This window comes from Lissotriton vulgaris, chromosome 2_1 (genome assembly GCF_964263255.1).
Source record: "Lissotriton vulgaris chromosome 2_1, aLisVul1.2, whole genome shotgun sequence".
NCBI lineage: Eukaryota > Metazoa > Chordata > Amphibia > Caudata > Salamandridae > Lissotriton > Lissotriton vulgaris.
In genome coordinates, this window is record NC_141687.1 from 677,675,178 (window position 1) to 677,699,709 (window position 24,532).

Genomic DNA, 24,532 nt, shown 5'->3' on the forward strand with positions numbered 1-24,532 from the left:
TTTCATCCTCGTTATGCAATTTTTCAGACATATTTATCGCCTGCTTAATAGTCTTTACCTGATTTTCTGATGAGTCTGATGTTACCTTGGGTTCATTACCCTCCTGAATCGCTGCATTCAGTATCTCCACCATCGCAAAGCCCGAACTAGAAGTTTCAATAGCACAGGATAAGAGCAGGTCTGTAGCCTTGCCGGACTGCAGAAGCTTCAATATCGACTTCCCCAGCCTTGGCAGCAAGTTGGACTTGTCTCCTACGCCAGGGGAATCTCCGGGTGCCACTTCATCCCCCAACCACTCTCCAGATATAGCAGCCTCGTCAGTACTACACCTTCTTCTTTCGATTTCTATGAATGTTGGCACGGCTTGTATCGAACAGCATTCACAAGTGCACTGGAGTCAGAACCTCAAGCACACTATTTGAACTGGCAAGAGACACTGCCATCACTGTGCTGGGTCTTCAAGAGAGCCTAACAAATTGGAGCAATAGGGCCCCTGCCAATAGGCTGACACCTCAGGCACTGTCTGAAACTACAAGATGGAATGGACTAACGGTACCGAGGAAAGGGGAGGCTACCACAGGGCAGAAGGACTCATTCTGTGAGGGAGGGAGTATTCACCAGCATCAGCCGCAGCCAGGCGATCTCACCATGGGCAACATCCATCCTACAGCTCTTTAAAAATCCCCCAAGATTGTTACCTCTTTCAGTTAAGGCTACTATTGAGAACTCCCACGGTGCAGGAAGGAACCACAATTACATTACTTGACTAGAGAGTAATACCTTCTATACCCTCAGAAACTTATGTAAGGTATTATGTTGGGTGTTAATAATTTTTATTTTATGACAAATGACTGACTGAACATTGAGTTACTCATTTCTATTACATTATTTATTGAGGTCTGACTCTCTAAACCCATGCCACCTCTCAGTAAGATTAAAGGAGTGTACTTGATTCTTAGCTTTGAGCTCAAAACAATCAAGGGCCAAAGCAAAGTAAGGCTATATGACTTCCCCAATTTCCCTACAAATGATTAGTGTCTCCCAGTGTCTTATTTACAATGCCATTCCTGAGTTCCTGAAATATGCATGAGATTTACTCCCACTCTCCTTTAGCATCTCAGTGCATCCCCATTAAATCAGATACGCCACATCGTGGGTCACTACATTGGTTTCACTACAGAATGGGGCAGTACATCAGACATAACTTAAAGATAAGGATAACAGTTAAATATGTTCAGGGCAAGGAATAGTTAACTGATAAGTAGCAGCACAGTCAATATGTTCCACTTACTGGCTTTTCAAAACCATTGTTAGATTGCACATCATTTGTGGGCACTGAAGCACATGCATGGGTGGCCATCTTCAAATGGATTGTCATAAAGTCTAAAAAGCATTCAATGAGGGGTGCCATGCATGTGCTCCTGCACTTGCATGCTGTAGTAAGCTGGCCCTGTATATACTATACCAACATGAGGTATAGTCTGTACAGAGTCCAGTGGAACCTCAAAGGTAGGCAGTGGTAAAAGTAGATATCATTTTCCTCTCTATTTGTGGTAGTGTGGGAGAGCAGTAATGCTTTAATATAGGGTAGTGTTAAGCATTTGTTGTACACACTCAGGCAACAAATGATGTCACACACACAAAGATTGAACTCAGACAAGTTTGTTTGTATGACGTATTAATTAGTTAGATTTATTTTCTAGAACCAAGCAAGCCTGGTACAGGTAAATGTAAATGGTACTTTTCAAGGCAGGTTTAACAATACAAGCAAGCTCAATGAAAATGACTTTGTTAGAGGTATGTCAACACTTTGAATATAGTTGAACACACGGTAAGATTACTTTGTGTTACTTTACAGATTACTTTATAGATTACTTTTTCTACTCAGTGTGACATGCCTAGATAACACACTGGAACATTTCCTAGAGGAAAGGTAAGTAAAACAGTTTTTAGATATTTGCAGTTTTTCAAGTTTTCTTTTTATACAAAACCAACTCCACACAGAACAATTTTGACAAGAAAGCAGACAATGCAGTCTTATGGGAAGAAATGTGGTTATTGGTTAACAGGTAAGTACTTGGTTGTGGGAGTTGGTATTCTGGGGTTAGAACTAGGGTTTCCCCAGGCTCAAGGATGCACTTTCAAAGCACCCTCAGCGGCACCAGGGCGGCTGTTTGCAGAGTGCTGAAGCCCAATGTTATCCAATGGGGAATGAGGGGCCTCCAGTTGGGGACTGCTCACGGGCAGGCCACAAGGTTGTGGGAGCAAAGCTCCTGGTGTTAGGCTCAGGGCAAAGGAGGATCCTACTTAGCACCCAAAGTGTACCTGCAGCGGCCCTGGGGCATCTGGGCGCAGGGTGCTGTTTTGGCGTTGGGTGGCCCTGTTGATTTCAATAGGGATTCTCCGGTTGCAACAAAGACTGCAGTCTCGGAGACAAAGATCTTCTGGAGTTGACCACTGGTTGGAGAGGTAAGTTGGGATGCCTTGGTATGCTGGGACACTGTTGGTTGTGCCACCCAAGGCCATGGGACATCGGGGGCAGGGGTGACTTTAGGCATCCGGTTTTCTTAACAGCTCCGGTCGCGATCTGGGGGATGCTCCAGAAAGAAACTGCAGGCGTCATTTGGGGAGTCAAGCAGGTCAGAGATCACCAGATTTCAGGTCAGGATCATGGGGGAGACCTTCTTGTGGTGTTGGGCACCTCGAACTCGGGACGTGGGTGTTGGGTGCAGAGTGGTACAGACTTGCGATTTTGGCTGGGGCCAGAGTCTGTTGGTAAGCAAATCCGGTGCTAACGGGAGACAAAGACTTGGGTTTGGAAGGCACAGCAGGTCCTTTGGATTCCTGTGCATTCTGGCTGCAGGACACACTGGGATTTTGCTACAGTAGGTTCAAGGTGGGGACAGGTCGATAGGGCTGGGGCCAAGTCAGTGGCCGTCCTCCTCTTCTTAGTTTCAGCACAGCTTCATTGGTCCATCTTCTTCTCTTCTTCTGGTCAGTTCCTGTCTGTGGAAGCAAGGTTTGAGGTTGCCCCTAAATACTAGATTTTTGGGTGCTACAGGTAAGGAAAGGTTGGGACCAATGGGTCCCTTCCTTGGGATGGGGACACCCCCTATTATGCCACCCTCCAGTGGGAGGGGGGCATATGCCTCTCTCTGGTCGGCTGGGTCCCCCATCTGCAAGATGGCAGGGACTGAGAGTTGTGGTTCACCTTGCCTCCCCCCCCTTAGGGGTAGGGTTCTCAAAGGTGGGTACACCTTCCTTCCTCACTTTTTGTTTTCCTGCTGAATCTCTCACCCAAAGTGGGGTCAGAGCCGGTGGGAGCCAATTGCTGGAAGCAGCAAAGGACTAGGGTAGCTCACAAAGGGGGCAAGCCTTTGAAGCTTCCACTCTGTGGCCCTGCCCATCGTGGGGAGGAGGCTTGCCACCTCATCCCAGGATGTGCATTGTTTCAGACCCCCAAGAGCAGCAGGCTCTCGACCCAGGGGTCCAGAAACATGTCTGGTGATGGCAGATGGCGAGCAGCCACTCAGCATGGACACTAGAGTAAGGTTGTTTTTCAGGGGGCACCTAAAAAACCTTCTGAGTGCATTTTTCATTAAATCCTCACTGGCATCAGTGTGGGTTTGAAAATGCTGAGAAGTTTGATACCAAACTTCCCAGTTTTCAATAAAGCCATTATGGTTCTGCAGAGTTGGTAATGACAAACTCCCAACACCATATAATCTTAACGGCATTACTGCACTTACAGTGTCTAAGAATTGCCTTAGACAATGTAGAGGTACAGGACACATGTACCTGCATCCTCCCCACTGGTATAGTGAACCAAGCTAAAGGGGTGGCTGGCCTATGCTTGGGCAGTGGGTTGTAGACATGACACACAGGGATGTGTTCCATGTCGACTCTTCACTTTATTCTGCACCAAAACATGCAGCCTGCAATGGCAGTGTGTGTGTGTGTGTAAAGGTACAGGGCCTCTAAGAGTGGTACAATAAGTGCTGCAGCCCTTAGAGGCCTTCCCTGGTCACTGTGCCCTTGGACCAGTGGTATCACACACACACACACACACACATTCTAATTGTATGGGAAATATTAGGTCTGTTGCTAACAAACAGATAAAGTTGTTTGTAGGCAATGCCAAAAAATAGGGCTAACTAAATTAAATGAACACACATTGGGCATTTGAGACCGCAATTTGGTGAAAATTTAACATCCTATGAAGTAGTGGATCAATGTAGTTGACCCTGTAGTATTTGTCTTTGTGCATAGCTCGGATATAGATGTGCAGAGAATGTGAAAAAATATGCATTCAGGCTTGTCTATGGTCCAGTTTATCTAGTTTGTCATCTACATCTTGCAATTAAATGAATGGAGAGCGCCTGTACTTTAGTACGGGTGTGTGAAACACGCCTAATTTGCGGTAGCATACCTGCATGAAATTACCACAAAATATGCAAAATTTAGCAATTTAGCAATTAGAAAGAAATTAAGCATAATTGTACAAAATGCATCTTGCATTTGAAAAATTACCTGAACGGTCCATGGGATCCGTGTGAGATATGGAACTTCTTTTCAGGGGACAATTGTTCAATTCCATGGATTACTTAATAGGTGAAAGCCCTTGCTTTAAAGGTGGACCATCTTAAAAGAAGAAGCAAGTGTAAAGAAATGACGCCTGTTATGATATGAGTTTGCATTGGTAGGTTGATAAGTTGCTTGGCAGTTTTCTGAATTCTCTGTAATTTCTGTAGAATTAGGAGTTAGGCTCCCATGTATGACCTACTGGCATAGTCACAGTGAGAGACCTGTTAGGGAATGGTAGCCAAGGAATGGAAAAAATCACCAAGGGCATCTCATCATGTGGAACCTTTGATTGGAGACTTGATATTGTTGTTATATACGTAAGACTGAAGATTGTAATCTCTCTGTTATTATGCAGAAGAGTCTGTGAGTACTGGGTGCCAGAAACTCTGCTGATAATCCTCTATTCTCCCCCAACAGAAGAGACTAGGAACAGGGTGGAGAGAAAACACTACCTCTGAAACACAATCTCTCCAGAGGAAAATTAATAATAGGATATAAGGACGAAAAGAGAAACACAAGAGTTTTAGCTAGTCACTTACAAATCTTACTTCTAGTGATAGACTATGTCCCTCAATAATATAGACTTGTATGGTTGGTATTGAGAAATACACTAGGGCAATATCTGTGAATATAGGCATTGATCATACACATGCCTCAATCTCCTTTCCCATGAGTATTTTTCAGATCTCCACAATAGCCCTTTACTAATCCCAGGAGGAACCTGAAAAAGGAGCCAGACTGTGGAGCACCAGGATGCAAAAGTTTAGGAACTACCAGGAATTTGAAGTTGAGTAATTCTGCTAAGAGGTTTGATTAGGCAATTACAAATAAGACATCAGAGAGTACAGGGAAAGGGTAAGAAACAAAAATATAAGAGAGCAGGAAGGGAAACGAAAAGGGCAGGAACTGAACTAATACCAGTAGGAACCAGGTAACGAACAAATTTGTTCTGTAACATTTTTCGGCTACTGGCACTTCATATGTTGCCCCTGCAGTGTTGCCCTGCTGATCTTACTATTCTGATTGGTCTGATTCTCCTTCTGCCCCTAAAGGCTCTCTTGCTATGCAGACCCAGTCTCTAGAGGCCAGTATTTCCTGCTTTCAATGTTTTTCGGCTACTCCATTGTCTTTAGTGAGTCTTATTTTTGTGAGCCAACCCTTAGGCCTTACCTTTTTTATCATAACACCCATATATTATTCAATTTGACCATATTTGATTTGGGGGCATGCAGTTCTTTAGATCAGATCTTAGAGAGTTGAGAGCTGGCCCTTTGGCCACAAGCTTTTATCTCATCGTTTGAGACAGATAGCTTCTGGTGATTCCATTGATTGAATATAGGCATTGTTGTTTAATACAGGAGTCAAGACTCATTAGAATTTTAGGTTTAAGGATGATCTGTGTGTGATCAGCATAATCATAACAGTTGAATTAAATGGCAAGACAACATCGAGTAGTGGACCTATGTGAACTCTAAACAATAGAGAAGCAATTATTGAGCTTTGAGTTATGTTAGCTTTAGATTTTGATGTTGCTGAGGAAAAAGGCAGGAGTAGGATTATATGGTAGGTGACAGTCCATTTCATAGCATTTCTTTGAATAGCTTTGTCATAAAGTCACTTTAGAAGCATAGAGTGATCAACCCTATCAAAGGTTTATAAGGGATCAGATAGAAAGAGTACTGCTTATCCATTGAAGATAAAAGTAGAGTTAATTTCCCATGCAACTGTTAACTCTTCTTCAGTATCATTGTCAGGATGGAATCATAGACCAACTTATTTTCTTTAATAAATGAAGATATTTGAATGGGAAATTAAATATCGGTCAGTAGTAAAACAAATCATTAAAAACGAGTACAAATATTTTTGGAATGGGTATTATGTGAGCACCTCTGAGTTCCCTTGGACATGCTTCAGCCCTACATGAGATTCACATAGTTTCTTATAGTGAATCACTTTTGAGTCAAGACATTAAAGATTCCGTATTTCATAAATTCTCTCATTTATAAGGTAAGATATTTCTGAGATGGAATGAGTCCTGAAATTGTTACAGTTTTTGTGACAGTGGTTTTATAACCTCAATCATTCAACCAATCAGGGGGTTTGTATAGGGCGTTACTCACCCATGAGGGCCTTAAGGTGCTGGGGGGGAGCGGCTCCGGATCAATCGAAAGGTCAGGTCTTGAGGTTCTTTCTGAACGTGTGCAGGGTCGGGGAGCGTCTGATGTTCATAGTGAGCTTGGTTCATGTTTGGGTTGCGATGTAGGAGAAAGCTCTCCCACCGGTTCTGTTTCTGCGGATGCGGGTGACCTTGGCCAGGGCGAGGTCAGTTGAGCGGAGGTCCAAAAGGATGAGACTGCAGTGTGTCTCTGGTCTAGTAGCATGCAGATGTTTTCAGTGGCGGCGAGGAGGGTGATCTCGGTGCTGTGGTTGCTATGAAATCCAGACTAGGAGCCATCCAGGATGGAGTTCTCTTCTATGAAGGCGGTCAGCTGGGTGTTTACGAGTCTCTCGGTGACTTTGGCTGCAAAGGGGAGGAGAGAGATGGGCCAGTAGTTTTTCAGGTCCATTGGGTCGGCCGATGACTTCTTGAGGATGGATTTTACCTTCCTTCGTTACCAGTCATCTGGGCAGATGCCTGATCTGAGGGAGGCGTTGATGGAGCGTCCTAGTTCGGGTGCGATGATGGTGGCGGCTCTGTTGAAGATGTGCGGTGGACAGGGGTCCGATAGGGTTCCTTAGTGGGGTTTCTTCATGGTCGCTGTGATGAGTTCTACGGTTGCAGGCTCTCAGGATGTCTTATCGGCGACGGTGGGTAGGGGTGTGGTGCTGGTCGTTGGTTTGCTGAAATTGTCGTAGAAGGCCTTGATCTTCAGATGGAAGTAGGAGCTGAGTTTGTCACAGAGTTCCTGGGATGGTGTGATGTCCGTGGATTCGTTGATGGGTTTAGCGAATGTCTGTATGATGCTGATCAGGCCCTTGGTGTTGGTCACGTTGGTCTGGATTTTGTCTCTAATGAAGGTTCGTTTGGTGTCTCAAATGCATTGGTGGTATTCCTTCAGGGTGCTCTTGTGGTTGTTCCATGCTTCAGTGATTTTCTGGTTTTGCCAAGTTTTCTCTAGGCGTCTGCAGGAGCGTCTGGCATCTTGAAGTGCTTTGGTGAACCAGGCGCCTTTCAATGGACGTTGTTTGGCGGGAGGACGGAGGGGTTTGAGCTTGTCAGTGCAGCTGGAGATCCCGTGGTGAAATTCCCTGGCAAAGGAGTTGGTGTTGGTCGCAGCGAGGGGGGGATTGACGGAGGGTGGTGTTGAGCTGGTCCTCTGTGACCTTGCTTCAGTTCCATTGTGGCGGTGGTGGGGCGGGTTTGGGTGCGCTGGTGGGGTTAAAGGTGAAATGGACGCAGTGGTGATCGGTCCAGAGGGGTTGGGTGGTGTGGCAGAAGCGGACGTTTGTTCCTCCTGTGAAGATGGGGTCGAGGGTGTGACCCGCTCTGTAGGTGGGTGTGTTGACAAACTGATTCAGTCCTAGGTTGGCGAGGTTGTCGGGGAGAGTTGTGGAGTTGGGGTTGTTGCTGTTGCTGAGGTGGAAGTTTAGGTCCCTGAGTAGGTCAGAAAATCCCAAAATTCTGAGATCAGTTGACCAAACGGCAGAGGGTCATCAATGTTGTGCCCATAATACCCAACGACTGTGTATAGCTGATTATGGCTTTTTTATCTTCACGATTTCCCACCTGCCTGTCTTGTCCACTCTACTTTCCATTACCTCAACCTGAGCATTAGCGTTTATCGATATTGCCACCCCTCATATTGTGAGTTGCTGTTCTGTGCCTATCAAGCTTTGCACCCATTATGATATATATAGAGGATAAACTTTTTTTTCTTTTTTTCCCCATGCTCCCACACCTGTGCACTGAAAACAACCCGTGATACCCACCCCCCTCCCGTTGGGAAACCCTCCTCTTCTTCATTAACCCCTTGGATGCTAATGACAAGAGTAACTCGTCATGCACTGCCCATTCATTTCAATGGAAATTATAGAATAGTAGTAATATTGCCTTAGCACTAAAGGGGTTAATGGCTATGAGCCTTAGGAGGCCCCCATTTGGGAGATTTACTCTTGCTTAGTGCCATGCCCCTGTTACCAATAGTGTACTTCTAAAAGGTTATCATTTTCCACACTTTATGCTCTCGGAGGTATCAAAATTGAAGATTATTTCCCCTTCCCGGTCTCTACCTTGTGGCTGCTCCTGAGATTGATTCTAAAAATCTCTCTGCATCTTCAACTCTGCGGAAATTCTGCATCTTATTGTCATACATTACACGCAGACTGGCGGGAAATTTTAACTGCACTGTTGCTCCCATACTCCTAAATGGCTCTATAAATTTTCCTAGTTCCCATTGTCTATTCACCGTCAATTGGGAAATATCTGATCTGATCTCGAAATCATTTCCAGCGCCGAGATGCCTGCGGGCATTTGTTCGCGCTTAAGAAATGTTAAAAAATAAATAAAATAAATAAATAAATAAATAAATTTCCATCCACTGTCAATAGTCTTAGTTTTAATGCTTTCAGAAGGATTTCCTCTTTCAAATTGTAGGTATGAAAATTCACAAATATTTTCCTTGGTTTGCTTTTATTCAGATTCCTCCTATAAGGGTCTCCGAGTACCCTCTGTATATCTTTCATTAATTCTTCTTCCGACCATTTCCCTTGCAATCCTTCTTTAAACAAATGCACCATAAAGGTTTTAATGTCCTCTCCCTCTGCTCCTTCTGGGACCTTCAATATCCGCAGATTACACCTCTTTTGATTGTTTTCTAACGATTCAATTTTTTCTTTTAATTGCCTCTCATTCCCCCTAAGGTCAGTAATTTCCTCTGCATTAGCTTTTGTTTGAAAAGTTAGATCTTTCACTTCCACTTCCAGCTGTGCGGTCCTAGCAGTCACTTCATCCAGCTTCCTTCCCAAATTATCACATACGGACCTGATCTCCCTCTGATTCTGCTCGGATATTTCAAATCTATTTCCGACTTCTGTTGTCAATAACTGAATCAGCTCCACTACTGATTGTGTATTATCTTGCAATGCGTGCGATGTCAGAAGCTGAGACTGAGGCAAAAACTGAGGCTGAGGCTGAAGCTGCGACCGAGGCTGTGGCAGAGAATGCTGCTGAGGCAGAGACTGAGGCTGCGGCAGAGGCTGTAATTGGGGCTGAGGCTGCGGCAGCGGGTGGCGTTGCATCTGAGATAATGGTTGAAATTGGTTTCCACTTGTATTGCCTCTACTGGGATTACATCTCCCCCTCAAATCCATCAGTTGTTCTGCTGTTTCTACACCTGTCTGGCTTAAAATCTGAGGTGGCGTTACTTGCTGTGGCGGGGGCTGACCCTGGCCTGATTGTAGGTCCATTATTTCCAGAGAAACCCCCTCTCCCAACCCTACTTGCCTCGTTCTCTTTTTTTAGCCACTCTTTCCTGAGTTTCCGAAATCTCTGCCAAAATCTGATATGTATTAGTGCTTAAAATATTTTCCACTTTTGACACTGCCTTGGAGGGCGATAAAGTTGAATTTTTTAGCAGCACTGTTTTTGGGGCTACCTTAAAAAAGATTCCCAGCGACTGGGTTATCTTGAGGTTGGAGACTTGTAATTCTTCTCTCTTTGCCCTGGTATTTCTCTTTTTAGGGGTCTTTTTTTTGGGGTCACCCACTGTCCAGAATCATTGCCAACCTCCCCTGTATGAGAGACAGTTGACTTTTCTAGCTCACTTAGTTTACACAATAAGGATTGCCCGCCCCTCATATGACTGTCCCCTTTACCACTTCTCAGTTGGTATCTATTTTGCAGGGCTTCTACTACTCCAACCTCTCTTACAGGCTGTGAGCCTGCTACTAACAGATCATACCCCTCTACACCTCCCTTCTGTTGGAGTCCAGACACACTTATTATTGAGGTGCTTAAATCTATCTTCTGACCTCTTAATGTTTTCCTACCTGCTTTTCCTGTACCCCCCTCTTTCAGCCTGTTCTCACCGTATGCTCTTTCAGCCTGTTCTCACCGTATGCTGTGACTTCCTCCTCTCCCGCCTTCTCCGTTGTCCCTGTACCTATAATATATCTACTCAATTCTTGTGTATCCCTCTACAGACCTCCGTGACTTGCTCTCCGCGCTAGCGCCCTCCGGCTCCTGCCAAGCTCTTGCGCCACACAGGCCCAGCAGGGGTCCTGTATCGGAGATTTTGCGGTCCCCACTTTCAGCCTCTCTGTGGCCTCCGCCTTGCTCCCAGCACCACATCCTCAACAGCGTTGTCTCTCGCAGCGAAAACAGAGCCGCGTCAGAGCAGTGACCGAGGCAGAAGCACCGGAACATAGAACCGCGGAAGCAAGAGACTGCAAACTCAATGCGCTCGCTCGCGGCGTTCCCAACACACACACTGCACAACGTCCGATCCCAGGGAGACACGGAAACAGAACACACGTTCCAGGCTCCAGTAAGGTTTTTTCCTACGATTTAACTTCGAAAACAGTCTACGAGTCTCCGATTCTTGTTATTCAATAACCATCAACCTTTAAACATTCTTTCAGGCATCTGTTCTCATAGCTGCCACTGTGTTCACATCTCCTTCACCAGGAGTCTCCACGACCGCATTCTAAGCGGCCACCATGTTTCCCTCCCAAAGCTGAAATACTGTTGAATGCGAGCTTCATACTGAACCCTATTGCTCAGAGAGGACTTATTCAATTTGAGAGCTGAATCCTTTCCCGCTGCCTCTGAAAGCCTCATGATCAATATATCATGGTTCACAGTGTCAAAAGCCACGGATGGATCCAATAAAATTAATGCAGCCTTGCCACCCATGTCTAGGATTGCCCTAAGCTCTTCAGCTGCCATGATCAAGGCTGTTTCCATGTTGTGCCATTTTTGGAAACAATATTGCGAGGGATCTAGCAGATCCGCAGATGATATGAAGGTTGTGAGTTGGAAGTTTAACATTTTTTCTAGGACCTTAGCTGGAAAAGGTATCCTAGAAATTGGTCTGTAGCTGCTGGGATCACTTGGATCCAGATTGGGTTTTTTCAAGAGTGGTAGGATCAAGACTGTATTCCAGGGATCAGGGATGATACCAGAACTGATGACTCTTTGAATATTATCTCCAGTTGTTCACTAATCAGATCTTTAACAAGACAAAATATTTTAGGGGGCATGGATCGGAAGGGGCTCCAGAATTTGAAGTTCCAACCATATAATATATCTGATCTATATTTGGTGGATTAAAGGAAACAAACCAATTAGACGGTGTGGAGGATGCAACATCTGACGTATTCCTAATTGAATCTGTGTCTCTGTCAGTAAGGGACATGTACACGGTTTCCACCTTATCTTTGAAGAACTGTGCTAGAGAGATACAGAATTCCTTACTGCTGTCCATGCTGATTGGTTCTGGTTGCTTTTGTCAGTTGAAAAGAGTTCTTTACTAGAATTTTTAGCCTGCAGAATTTTTGTTGAGAAATACTTGCTTTTTATGTCGAGCATTTGAGACCTCTTGTATATACTTTAGTATATACTTATATGGGTATGTACTTTGTGGATTCTGGAGATCAGCCCTAGGGCTTGTCTGCTTGCACTTAGGGACTTCTTTCTATTCAACTTCCTCTATTTAACTGTCTTGATAGAAAATGATCAGCAGTGGTCAATACAATACCAGGATTGCTTTCTGCTGAGGGACTTTCTGTTTTTTAAAAATGATCTGGCAACTGCCCTTTATTAAACTTTCTTGATAGAAAACGATCAGCAGAAGTCAGTAAAATACCTAAATCACTTTAGCATTCTCTAGATTCCAGTCCTTAAAAATTGTCTTCCACCATTTTTTTTCAAATCTTGTATTTTCAGTGATATGACCGCCAAAAGCCCAGATTTTATATTAAAATAGAGCTTTGGACTATACCATTTCCCGCTGTAAGGCAATATTTCTCCCCATGTGTTCCCATACCTGGCATGTCATGCAGTTTGGTGCTTACTTTCCCTCCATGTTAAAGATCAGTAGATGTTTTAGCACCCAGGCCAATGTGCTGCACAGTTAAATACATATGAGGTCCCAAAGGCAAGACTGATTGCATTGTAAATGCTTGTTTCTTCTACTATCATTTTCTTATAGTCAGATGGCCTTTGGGGAAATTTAGTTGTTCCGATAGGCCATAGTTCCTTCTCTATCCAGCATTAAAGGGTTCATCTTGAGTTTCTTGGGAGTTTTCACCAGAATCAGGGTTCCAAGAACTGCAGTCATTAACACACCCTTAGGATTTTACATCCCTGTACATACCAGGCATATTTATTTGAGCCTGGTCCTACAAATCTGGTAGGATTTGTGTGGGGAAAGCTGCATCATTCCGAGTTTGTGCACATTGTAATGGGAGAAATGTGTGATATTACTGCATATCCATTATGAAATTTAGAAATCAGAATGATGTGGTAATAGTTCATGATCTAAATACTGCACTTCCAGAGATATCTGTATTTACTGAAGCAGCTATGAGAGAACCCAAATTCCATGAGGCATGAGCCCCATAGCATCAACTAGCTACATACTTAAGGCCCTTTTACAATGAGGCTCGGAAAGCCTCTCAACATAGATCAGACGCTTTCCAAACTTTATCGCGGTTTCAAAACCAGCAGCCTCATTACAATGGAGGCTGTTGGTTTTGAAACCGGCTGGACATTCCAGCTGGCTTCCAATGGGCTCAAGGAGCCCGCCTGCCATTGCGAACCAGCATGAATCCCTATGGACTGTGTTTGATAGCATCTGGATTATGATGCCGGATTCTGGCAGGGTTTACATGCCAGGCTTTCAGTCATGGAAAAGATCTCAGAAAGAGACTTTGGGGCCCTTAACAGGCCCCCTGTCAGCCAGCGACCGCTGGTTGGAGTACAATGGAGCCCTTTTCATCCCTGCCCGTAATGATGTACCTGCCTTGCGATGCAGGGAGAAAGACAAACTCCCTTTTCTTTATGAGAGATTGTGCTGTGGCCAGTTTCCGACTGCAGTATAAGCTACCATGCAGAAAAGGGAGCTTGCGACCGCACCATGTGCGCTCACATCAAAATCCAGTGGTTGCGACTGCTGACTAATCCGATGTGGATTTGGTCAGACCTGTATCCACAACGGTGTTAGGCGGACACAAGTCCACCCGGCATTGAAATAAGGCCCATAGTATTAGTACACATTACTATCATTCAATGATTGGAATAACCTGACACTTTTGCACAGAACAATAAGAATGTTCGTACTTTTGTAAGTTTGAACGAACATTATCACGCTTGCAAAACACCTCCCCAGATAGGAAAAATATTTTTTTAAGGGTTTTTAATAAAGTGTTCTTATTGCGAGATTCGTATTTTATATAGCTTGTAGGATTTTAAGTAATCACACAATAAACTTTGACTTGTCTTGACTTCACAAAGTAACAACTGTTACTCCCCAGTACCCAACTATTAAAAAAAGATTCTGAAGTGTGAAGAAAAACATAAGGATTTTCCACTGAGGGCAGAAACCAGCATACATTATTGATTAAGAAACATTTAAACAAGCAGCATTAGTAGTCAGTCACAAGTTTAAACCTTTTTCTACCAAGTTATAAACATTGTTTTAAAAAAAAGCATGATCGTGATTCTTGTTTTCAGGTTTGTCGTGCATTACAACAAAAAGGCAAATGTTCCTACTGCATACAAATATATACATCTAGACATATTGTCAATTATGTTTACCACAGCTACGTTCCCTCCATTGAATCAACAGGGAGTAGAACTAACTTATCTTCAGGGCAACAATAAATGCATTGTGTTGAAAAGTATAGTTCTCAGATTTTGTATGTTTCAGCGATAAAGAATAATCAACCTGGAATATAACTTGCAATATAGCTTGGGGTATTTCTGAGTAATCATTTGAAAAACATGTAACCTAATAATTTTCCTCTGCCACTGGTATATACTTTAAACTGTTGTTTAAATGAACCGAGAAAATTGTTTATTTTTTCATAATACTTAAAAACCCTTCCAAAAACAAATATATTATTTGTCCTATTAATTTGTTAGCATCTATCGAATGAACATTTTTATTTTCTAAGAATGTATGAATAATATGATTTGTTAACAGTTCTTTAAACCTTAACAGAAATAACAACACGGTCGATCTCAATCTTTACCTACGTGATTTTTCTCACAGGATCTATTTCACAACCTTGACTGCATCCTCGAAAAGTTGGTTGAGCCTGGCCATGCAGATTATATTAAAAAAAAAAGGTTTATATGAATGCCAGAAAGACTATTGAAGGGGCGTATAGATAGAGAAAGTTTAAAAAACACATTTTGCACAGTTAGCACTAGGTGGCAAAAATGTTTTACGCATATTTATTTAAGCCCGGTCCTTCAAACCTCATATATCATAGCTCTCATTGGTGGAATCTGTGAATCCATCTTTTGAAATTCAGAAGGGGACAAGTGGACAATAATGCTTATGGAAGCTATGGCACAGCGTTCACAACACTGTGGCACAGCTTTCACATCACTGCAATCAGTATCTTCTCACGAGGCAAATAAAAAGGCCCGTTGCAAATCAAACGGAAAATGACAACAAACGCATTTAAAATGCTTAATCTTACGTTGTTGCTGAGAGAGCGCAATTTGAATATATAGTATATAGTAACCATATTTAGACGTATATGTTATAAACGTAGGAATGAAACGCATATCGTAATGTACAGTTGACAACTATAACGTAAAGGCCAACGAAAAGTGATAACAAAATATAGGAAATGTAAGTGTATTCATATGTTAAACATGCATTAGATTTAGAAGGCCCGTATACATGATGGGTAGATGTAGAAATGTGTATGAAATGTAGAACATGCACAGTAGAATTCGTGTATGTGTGTAACCTTAAATGTGTAACTTTACATTGGGAGAAGCGGCGAGAAATAACGTGGAAAGGTGTAAACGTGGAGAAACGGGGATAAATGTATAGGTTATACTCTATACAGTCGTATTCTATGTAGTATATATTTGATGTAGAATGTTTAAGTATAACTAAGGCTTTTGCTAAAGTACGAATATATAAATGTATGCCAAAGGTTATACTGTGTAGAGGGCTTTTGTAGGAATGCTGGAAGAGTTTAGGTCATTTGTGTTTATAACCTAACTGGTCAAGAGTTCGAAGGAGCATAGTCACATGAATGTAATTTAGTGGTTTTGTGAAGGTCGTAAATAGCTTGATGTGGACATGAGAGCCGAGAAGTCTAGCACTTGTTAGAGTTAAGGTGACAATGCCGGACGGAGCTTATTGCTCGAACGTGAGGAGAGACACTTTGACTATAGACTATGTTTTGACAAGACCATTCACAGGACCTAGCAGGGTCAAGTTAAGAGACATAGAGTTAAGGCCTTGCCTAAATTCACATGTTACACGATCTGAAAGAATCGATAAATGTCGACGATGAAATGATGAAGATGACATCCAAAGGAGAAGGGTCAACTTAACGGACGACGCAAGGAGTGGACCAATGGAAGAAGCAGGAAGTTGACATCATCGGGGAAAGTCCGTGGTGGGCGTCAAGGGGCGTTCCACCCACATGGTGATTGTGTATTTTAGGGACAGCACCCCGGGGATAAGATAGCGAACAGCCCAGTAGGGAGCTCAGAGAGAGAAAGGCAAGGGTAGATGCCTTGAGCAGATGCGCTGAGAGATCAGAGCGCAAGGGAGCAGTAGGCCGAGGACCCTTAGAGAGCGGATGGGTAGGCAGATAGGGTACTGCTTCTGAAACTTAAGATTTCCTTTAGAGGCTAAAGAGAGTTTGAACTTCTTTGGAAGCCAAACTGCTGACACCTTTTCAGGGAAGAAACTTGCGAAGTAGGATCGTCACATAGCATAGAGTAGGGACAGATTAACTTGATGATAATTTTTATCTTACTGCAGATAACGTAGAAGGAACCACTTCACACCGAAGCTTAAGCAGCTGATATTTAATTGATTTTGTATTTTGTATATTTTGAGATTTTATCCTGAGTGGATTGTATCGTATTCAAATTAATCTTTATATAAACTTTTGAAACTTCATCAGTTGTAAGTGATTCTTCAGAGTGGCGTCAGTTAATGGGGTTTGTCTAACCAATGCGGGGGTGGTCTTTTCCTCAATGACAGATATAAGCGGTCCAAAACAGATGAATGAGATTCTTCATTAAATTTATCATAATCATAAATTGATATCAAAATCTCGTTCCCCGCAGTTGGTAGCAGAGTATGATGGTTATCTTCTTGAGGAAGACGACCTAGGCCAGGTTAGTTTACCCCAAGGTCCCTAGTCGTCGTCGACCAGAAGAAGAATTGCAGCCGAAGACGGTGCTGATGGTGCGTCGAGAGAAAAACAGCAGAATCGGTCGAGAGTGAGTACAAGGGTCATGCGTTGTAAGATTGCGGTGTTTTATGTTGTTCCTGTGTTGTAATGTCAAGCGGAGTTGAATGCCTGTAGTGTGATTGAGGGAAAGTTGTGAGCGCGCGCAACTGGATGAAATCTTATGTCCAGAGGACTTAAGTGGTTCAGGTGTATCGAACACCTAGAGTAATTTGTCTACCATTGAAAGGGGGTCATGAGGTACCATTGATTTCCCAACAGACCGATGATAGGGGGAGCGGATGTATGAGTGAATGAGTAGCGGACGCTGGTCGTACGTTACTGTGTGTAAGTAACCTATCAGTTAAGGCAAGTGTCCGATCGTAAGAGGAAAGACGCTGTGCCAGTTGAGGTAGCAATTACAGTAGACTGTGGCCGTACAGTCAGAGAAAAGTGATCGCTTGGACGGAAGTAGTCATTTTTCAATGTATGAACGAAAACGCATGTGAGATCGTGAGACGAGTTGAGAAACGAGGGAAGCTGCTGAAGAAAATAGAAGTGATGTCAGCGTAGAGCCGCGCTGAGATTGGTCGGTTGGCGTAGAACCGTGCTGGGATAGGCTGATTAGCGAGAGTCGTACAGGGATTGGTGGTTGTTATCAAGTACGCAAATAAGGAAGAAATATCGTACGTTATCAAAATGAAGTGTTTCAAGAGTTTAGGAAAAATCTTTAAAAGAAAAAGGAGAAATTTATATGCCGGAGAAGAAGCTCCACCAGAAGGCACACCTGCATATCATATGGCAGTAAATGTAGGCTTACACTCGATATTATGGACTTCCGAGTGGCATAGGCTAACAGAAGGGCAAAAAGAACTAGCGTTCCCAAGATTTGGAACGTTTAAATTAGAAGTGTTGAACCAACTGAAGGCGACAATGCTTTCAATGAGACCTCTACCGAGGCCAACACAATTTGAAGCTCTTGGTGTGTGGTTTAGAACAGCACACGAAAGGGGCGTAAAGAGGCGACAAGAAAGAGTGAGAAGATCGGTAAAAGCAGTGCAGGATGCTAAATGGGACGACGAGGCTAAGAAATGGAGGGTACAAAAGATAGAAGCGGACAAACTGTTCACCATGATAGAGGCTACGGGAGAAAGGAAACCTCTAGAACAGGAAGATGAGGAAAGTGAGTCGGAGGAGGATCTAATAGACAGGTTGTTAACAGACAGACCACCTCCATATAGCGGTGAACTTGCGAGTCCCATATTACCGCAAGTAGACGGAACTAGGTGGGGAGAGTATAAGTCGATCCCGGTATCAGAGTGGGACGCTACTAAGACCGTAGAAATACCCCAAGCTAGTCCTGAACAGAGAGTGGTGGGAAGATTTGTGGTCCAGAAGGTGCCGGAGACGCAATGCGCTAGGTCATACCAAATGCCGGATGCTTTGCAGGTCCCGGTCACCATAGGCCCTATTGTGTCAATCTATAACCCAGAAGGGGTCCAGCAGGAGGAACAGGCACGATGGGACAATGAAAGAGCAGAAGGAGAGAATAGGAATGCCACGATGAATTCCCACAGGCAGATACGAGCACCAATAAGTCGGAGTACCCCATTTGATTCCGCAGCAGGTCCCAGGGTAGAACAGGGAGGTCGAAGAGGACCAATGGACTTAAGGGGACCAAAACCGAAAACCCATAAGGAATTAAGGGAATACCTGAGAGAATGGGATGCGGCCGAAGAGGCTCGGAATAAAAGTTTAGAAACGGGATCCGAGTGGAGAGAGCAAGATAACAGGATTCTCTCTCATTGTGGAGCTGGCGAAAGCAGCCCCGAGTGGGAGGGAGGAAGCCAAGAGAGCAGAAGAGATACTTATCCCGCTGATAACAGCAATAGACTAATGTGCGAAGACAAAAGTGCAGGGTGTGGCGAAGTGCCTCGTGTCACCTTCAGTGAAGGGGAACATAGGACACAGGAGTACCGGAATACCTTCAGGTGCACACACCATGCCCCAGGTGAGAATGCGAGACATTGGAGTCACGGAAATATGGAGAGTCGCGAAGCGTCTCGACATACATCCGGGGACAGTGGAAGGAGTCATGGGAATTTAGGGAGTCGCGGAACATCTCGCCATGCATCCGGTGATCATGGAAGAGATCACGGGAACACGGAAGATCGGCGAGGGCCTTTCATTTTGTTAAGTGACACCAGACAACAAGCAAGTTATAATGGATTAGAACTGAACGGTGGATCCTATCTCACATCTGGAGAAACCGAGTCGAAAAATCGGAACGTAGGGTTGGGGGAAGGAGCATTATAACACCATACCCCACGTGGAGATGGAAAGGCTTGGGATCTAGAAGGGTGGGAACGAAAAGATGGAAGGAAGACTCCTCATAACTCACCTGTGCTCAGGCGTAGGGCGCATAGTGGAGGTGAGAGGGATATGAGAGAGGAACATAGAACTGAAATGCTGAAAGCTGAAATAAAAGCAAAACGGCTAGATGTGATGAGTTTGAAGGCAGATCTGGATGAGTTGATTGATGGCACAGTGGCACTAGAGAGATTAAACTCGTATACACCAGATGAGATACTGTTTCTATCCAAAGATATTACTCGAAGAGCGAGGTCAGTTCATGAGAACTTATCTAATTTAGCAAACAGGTACATGGTAGACCTGTCACGAACTAAGGCTTTACAGAGTAACCACAGGCTAACTTGCACGGATCAGGATTTGGATGATCGCAGAACGATCGCGCTGAAAGTACACATAAGGGAATTGATCGTAAGTATCAGAATATGGAGAGATCTAGATAGATGGGAGGAAAGATGGTCCAGAAAGGGCTCTGTTAGACGGAGTGTACTTGAGGGTTCCCAGGACACAGGCTTGATGCGAATGGAAGCTTTCCCTTTGCGAGAAATCGCGAACGGAAGTTACGTTCATGTGCCTTGGACTAGGGGGGATTTGGCGGCATTCACCAATTCCTTCCCAAAGCTTAGAGATAATCCTGTCGAGTGGTATAAGCAGGTAGAAAGATTCGTGAAGATTTCAAAGGTACTGTGGGTCGATTTGAACACACTGTTCGATATCGTAGTACCCGGAGACCTATGGACGGCATGCAAGCTTAGTGTCGAATGGCCCACTTGTGAGCCATCAAGAGACGCCAGAACGAATGGTCCATCTGATAGGGTCATGGAAAAATACGAGAGAGTAATAACGTGGCTAAAAGAGAAAGTGCCGGTACAAGACATAGACTGGGTAAAGATAGATCGGACTACCCAAGAGCCGAAAGAGACAGTGCATGAGTTTTACGAAAGATTGCTGAAAGCATTCAAGCAATACAGCGGGTTAGATGTGATGGATCCCAAGGACATAGGACAGTTTGTTTCAAAGTTTGTCCTCGGATTAAGACCAGAAATATGCCTAATGATCCAACAGCATCTGATCTGTTGGCAGAACAAACCTTTAGACGAGATTCTGAGGTATGCAAGGTATTGTAGTGACGAGATAGACTCTAAAGCAAAGAAGCTTAAAGAAAAGTTAATGCTAGTGCAAATGCAAGCTGCTGGAAAGGATAAACCACGGCAGCAGGGAACAGGAACGCAGGCAAAGAAACAGAATAATCAGAGCAGAGACGAGGAAGAAAGACCGAGACCGAGAATGGATATCGCGACACTGAAAAAGACGACGAGATGCCATCAGTGTAATGAGGTGGGACACTGGCGACGCGAGTGTCCTTACAATGTTGAGTCAGGGGAATTAGAGCAGGAGGAGGAAGAGGTCCAGAACAACGTGGTTAAGGGAGCCGTAGTCCCGAAGGGCAGGCTTGTCAAAGGGGGGACTCAGACTCCTCGAGCCCCGTTTCCTCAACCACCTCGCATCACGAACGGAGGAAAAACCTACAGACAGATGCCATTGTTTGTAGGAGGAGAGGAATGTTACTACGTTGATCCTCTTACAGGGCAGCGGGCGAGTAGGGACGAAGACTGTACTCTAGGAGCCGCCTTGGAAGTAGATCAGAGAGGACCATACGTAGAGGCTGAAATAGCGGGATGTCCTACAACCTTTTTGGTGGATACAGGGGCCACTCGATCTACGTTGAGATCTGTGGTAGTCCCGGGTCTGCCAATGTCAGGAGAAACGGTACAGGTGGTAGGAGTTGCGAACAAAAGGATGACAAATCCCTTGACCGAACCAGTGTCAGTAAGAATAGGGAATTACAGTGACGAACATCAGTTTGTGATCTGCGACTCTAGTCCTGTGTGCTTATTAGGGAGAGATTTGCTGTGCAAACTGAATTGCACGATACATTGCACACCTGAGGGAGTAGAAGTGCAGACCAATGATGAGGACGCAGATTTTAAAGTTGTAAACTCAAGGGAATGTGTGGAACTTTATCCTACCTTAACAGTGGAGGAGCTTCCGCAAGACCTAAGAGAGAAAGTCTCAGCTGAGGTATGGGATTTTACTGGGGAAGAAATTGGATTGATCAAAGGAGTAGACCCGGTAAAAATCTTGGTAAGACCCCATGCTGAGTACCCAAGAACCCCACAGTATAAGCTAACGCCAGAGACGATTGCAGGGATCAAACCTGTGATCGAATCTATGATTAAGCAGGGAATACTGAAGGAGATCGTGGGCAGTCCGTGTAACTCCCCGATCATGGGTTTGCAGAAACCTAGTGGAAAATACAGAATAGTGCAAGATCTTCGGAAGATTAATAACATTGTTGTCTCATGTTGTCCAGTGGTACCGAATCCATCAGTCATATTGTTTCAGATACCGTTCCAAGCTGAATGGTTCACAGTGATAGATTTGTGTCAGGCTTTCTTTTCGATACCATTAGATGAAGAGAGCCAATATCTTTTCGCTTTCAAGCTGGAAGATCGCGTCCTAACATGGTGTCGTATCCCTCAGGGGTATACAGAGAGCCCATCGATCTTTAACCAGTTATTGAAACGGAATCTTGAGAGTCTAGTACTGCCCAAGAATTCAGTTCTGGTCCAGTACATAGACGACCTCCTAGTTGCGTCAGAAACTGAGGAAGCTTGCAAGGAAGACACCATCACCTTGTTAAATCACTTGGCCGAGAACGGGCACAAGGTGTCTCCAAGTAAGTTGCAATATTGTAAGACTGAGGTGCAATACTTGGGCCATAGGATTGAAAAGGGAAAGCGGAAGGTGTCTCCGGACAGAATAGAGGCGATTATGAAAATGAACGCGCCTACAACACAAAGAGAAGTCAGGATGTTTCTAGGCATGGTTGGTTATTGTCGACAGTGGATAGCAAACTTTTCGCTGAAGGCAAAACCGTTATTACAACTGACGCACAAAGGAGTAAGTGATCCGGTACCATGGGACAAAGATTGTTTGATGGCGTTTTTGCAGCTGAGGGAGGACTTATGTCGTGCCCCGGCTTTAGGAATGCCAGATTACACTAAACCTTTTTTGCTTTACTGCTGCGAGAGAGAGGGATGCGCTTTAGCGGTACTAGCACAGGTCCACGGAAATGCGCGCAGGCCAGTGGCGTACTTTTCGGCTACATTAGATCCAGTAGCCGCAGCGTTGCCCGGATGTCTCAAATCCGTAGCTGCAACGGGTGTCAGCATTGAAAGATCTGAAAGCGTAGTTATGGGTCATCCGTTAGAAGTGTATGTACCACATTCTGTAGAACTGTTAATGACAAGGACGAAGACTCAGCATCTGACGAACAGCAGGCTCACACGCTACGAGCAGGTCATACTGGCTGCCGAGAATGTGACCCTAAAGAGATGCTCTGTCTTGAATCCTGCAACCTTGATGCCACTTCCGAATGAAGTAGACGACGAAAATTGTACAGAACATGACTGCCTCGATGTGACTGAACTATGTACCAAACCGAGACCTGATATCGTAGATGAGCCATTGACAGACCCAGACGAAATTTTCTTCGTTGATGGTTCATGCGTAAGAAACGATGTCGGTCAGCTGAGAGCAGCTTATGCAGTATGCACGATTACCAGAGTTATAGAAGCCGCTTGCCTGGAAGGAGTACACTCCGCACAGGTAGCTGAAATTGTGGCTTTGACTCGTGCTTGCTTAGCAGGCGATGGACTTCGAGTCACTATATACACCGATAGTCAGTATGGATTCGGCGTAGTTCATGATTACGGGCAGTTGTGGTCTCAAAGAGGTTATATGACCTCCTCGGGTTCTCCTATTAGGAATGGAGAATTCGTGAAACTACTGTTAGAGGCTTTGCAAAAACCTATGGCCATAGCTGTGGTCAAATGTGTAGCTCATACCAAAAACACGGATTTTGTATCACTAGGAAATAAATATGCAGATGAGGTAGCGCGTTATTGCGCAGAGCAGGGATATTCTCACACTGATACAAAAGTGGGGGGAATCCAGGAAAAGACTGAATTGACCATGTTGTTAGACACGGTGGATACATGGGATGAACTGAGAGCAGTACAGGACAATGCACCAGATGATGAGAAAAAGGGCTGGGAAACAGCAGGGTGCGAAAAGAGTGAGATGAATTTCTGGGTGTCCGCCGATGGAAGGGCAGTTTTACCAAATGAACTAATTAGTCCAATGGCAAGGAAATTGCATGGATCAGCACACATAGGAAGAGATGCTATGGTGAGAGTATTCAGACAAACGTGGTTTAACCCTAAATTTAGAGTAGCGGCAGAAGCAGTGTGTCAGCGATGTACAATCTGTCAGCAACTAAATGTGGGAAAGAGAACACCAGTTACCTTGAGTCACATAGGAAGGTCTGGGGGGCCTTTCAATAGGATGCAGATTGACTTCATAGAAATGCCTCCATGCAACAGACTTAGATACGTGCTAGTGATTGTTTGTATATTTTCTAGATGGGTTGAGGCTTACCCTACACGTAGGTGCGATACACTTACAGTAGCAAAATTGTTACTTAGAGAGTTGATACCAAGATTTGGGGTGCCATCCTCTTTGGAATCAGACAGAGGAACTCATTTCAATAGCGAAGTGGTGAAGATGCTATGTTCAGCTTTAAATATCGATCAGAAGTTACACTGCAGCTATCGACCGGAAGCTTCAGGGATCGTAGAGCAAATTAACAGTACTATCAAGTCCAGACTGGCTAAAGTTTGTTCGTCGACATCCCTGAGTTGGCCAGACGCACTTCCAGTAGTTCTTATGAGTATACGTAGCACACCTGATAGAAGAACAGGCCTCTCTCCACATGAAGTGCTAATGGGGAGAGCTATGAGATTGCCATCGGTTCCGACTGCAGCGCTAGTGAACATCACAGACGATTTGATCTTGGACTACTGCAAGGGACTATCTGATGCCGTTAATTCTGTGTCCCTCCAGGTCCAGGCTGCAGAGGTTCCATCAGTACAAGACTTGTGCCATGACCTGAGTCCAGGAGACTGGGTCCTGGTGAAGAAGCATGTCAGGAAGAACTGCTTAGACGTGCGTTGGCGAGGGCCGTTTCAAGTCATACTTGTAACGAATACTGCAGTGAAGTGTGGAGGTCTGCCAAACTGGACACATGCCTCACACACCCGAAAAGTGCAAACACCTCCAGAAGACACAGCTCCTCTCT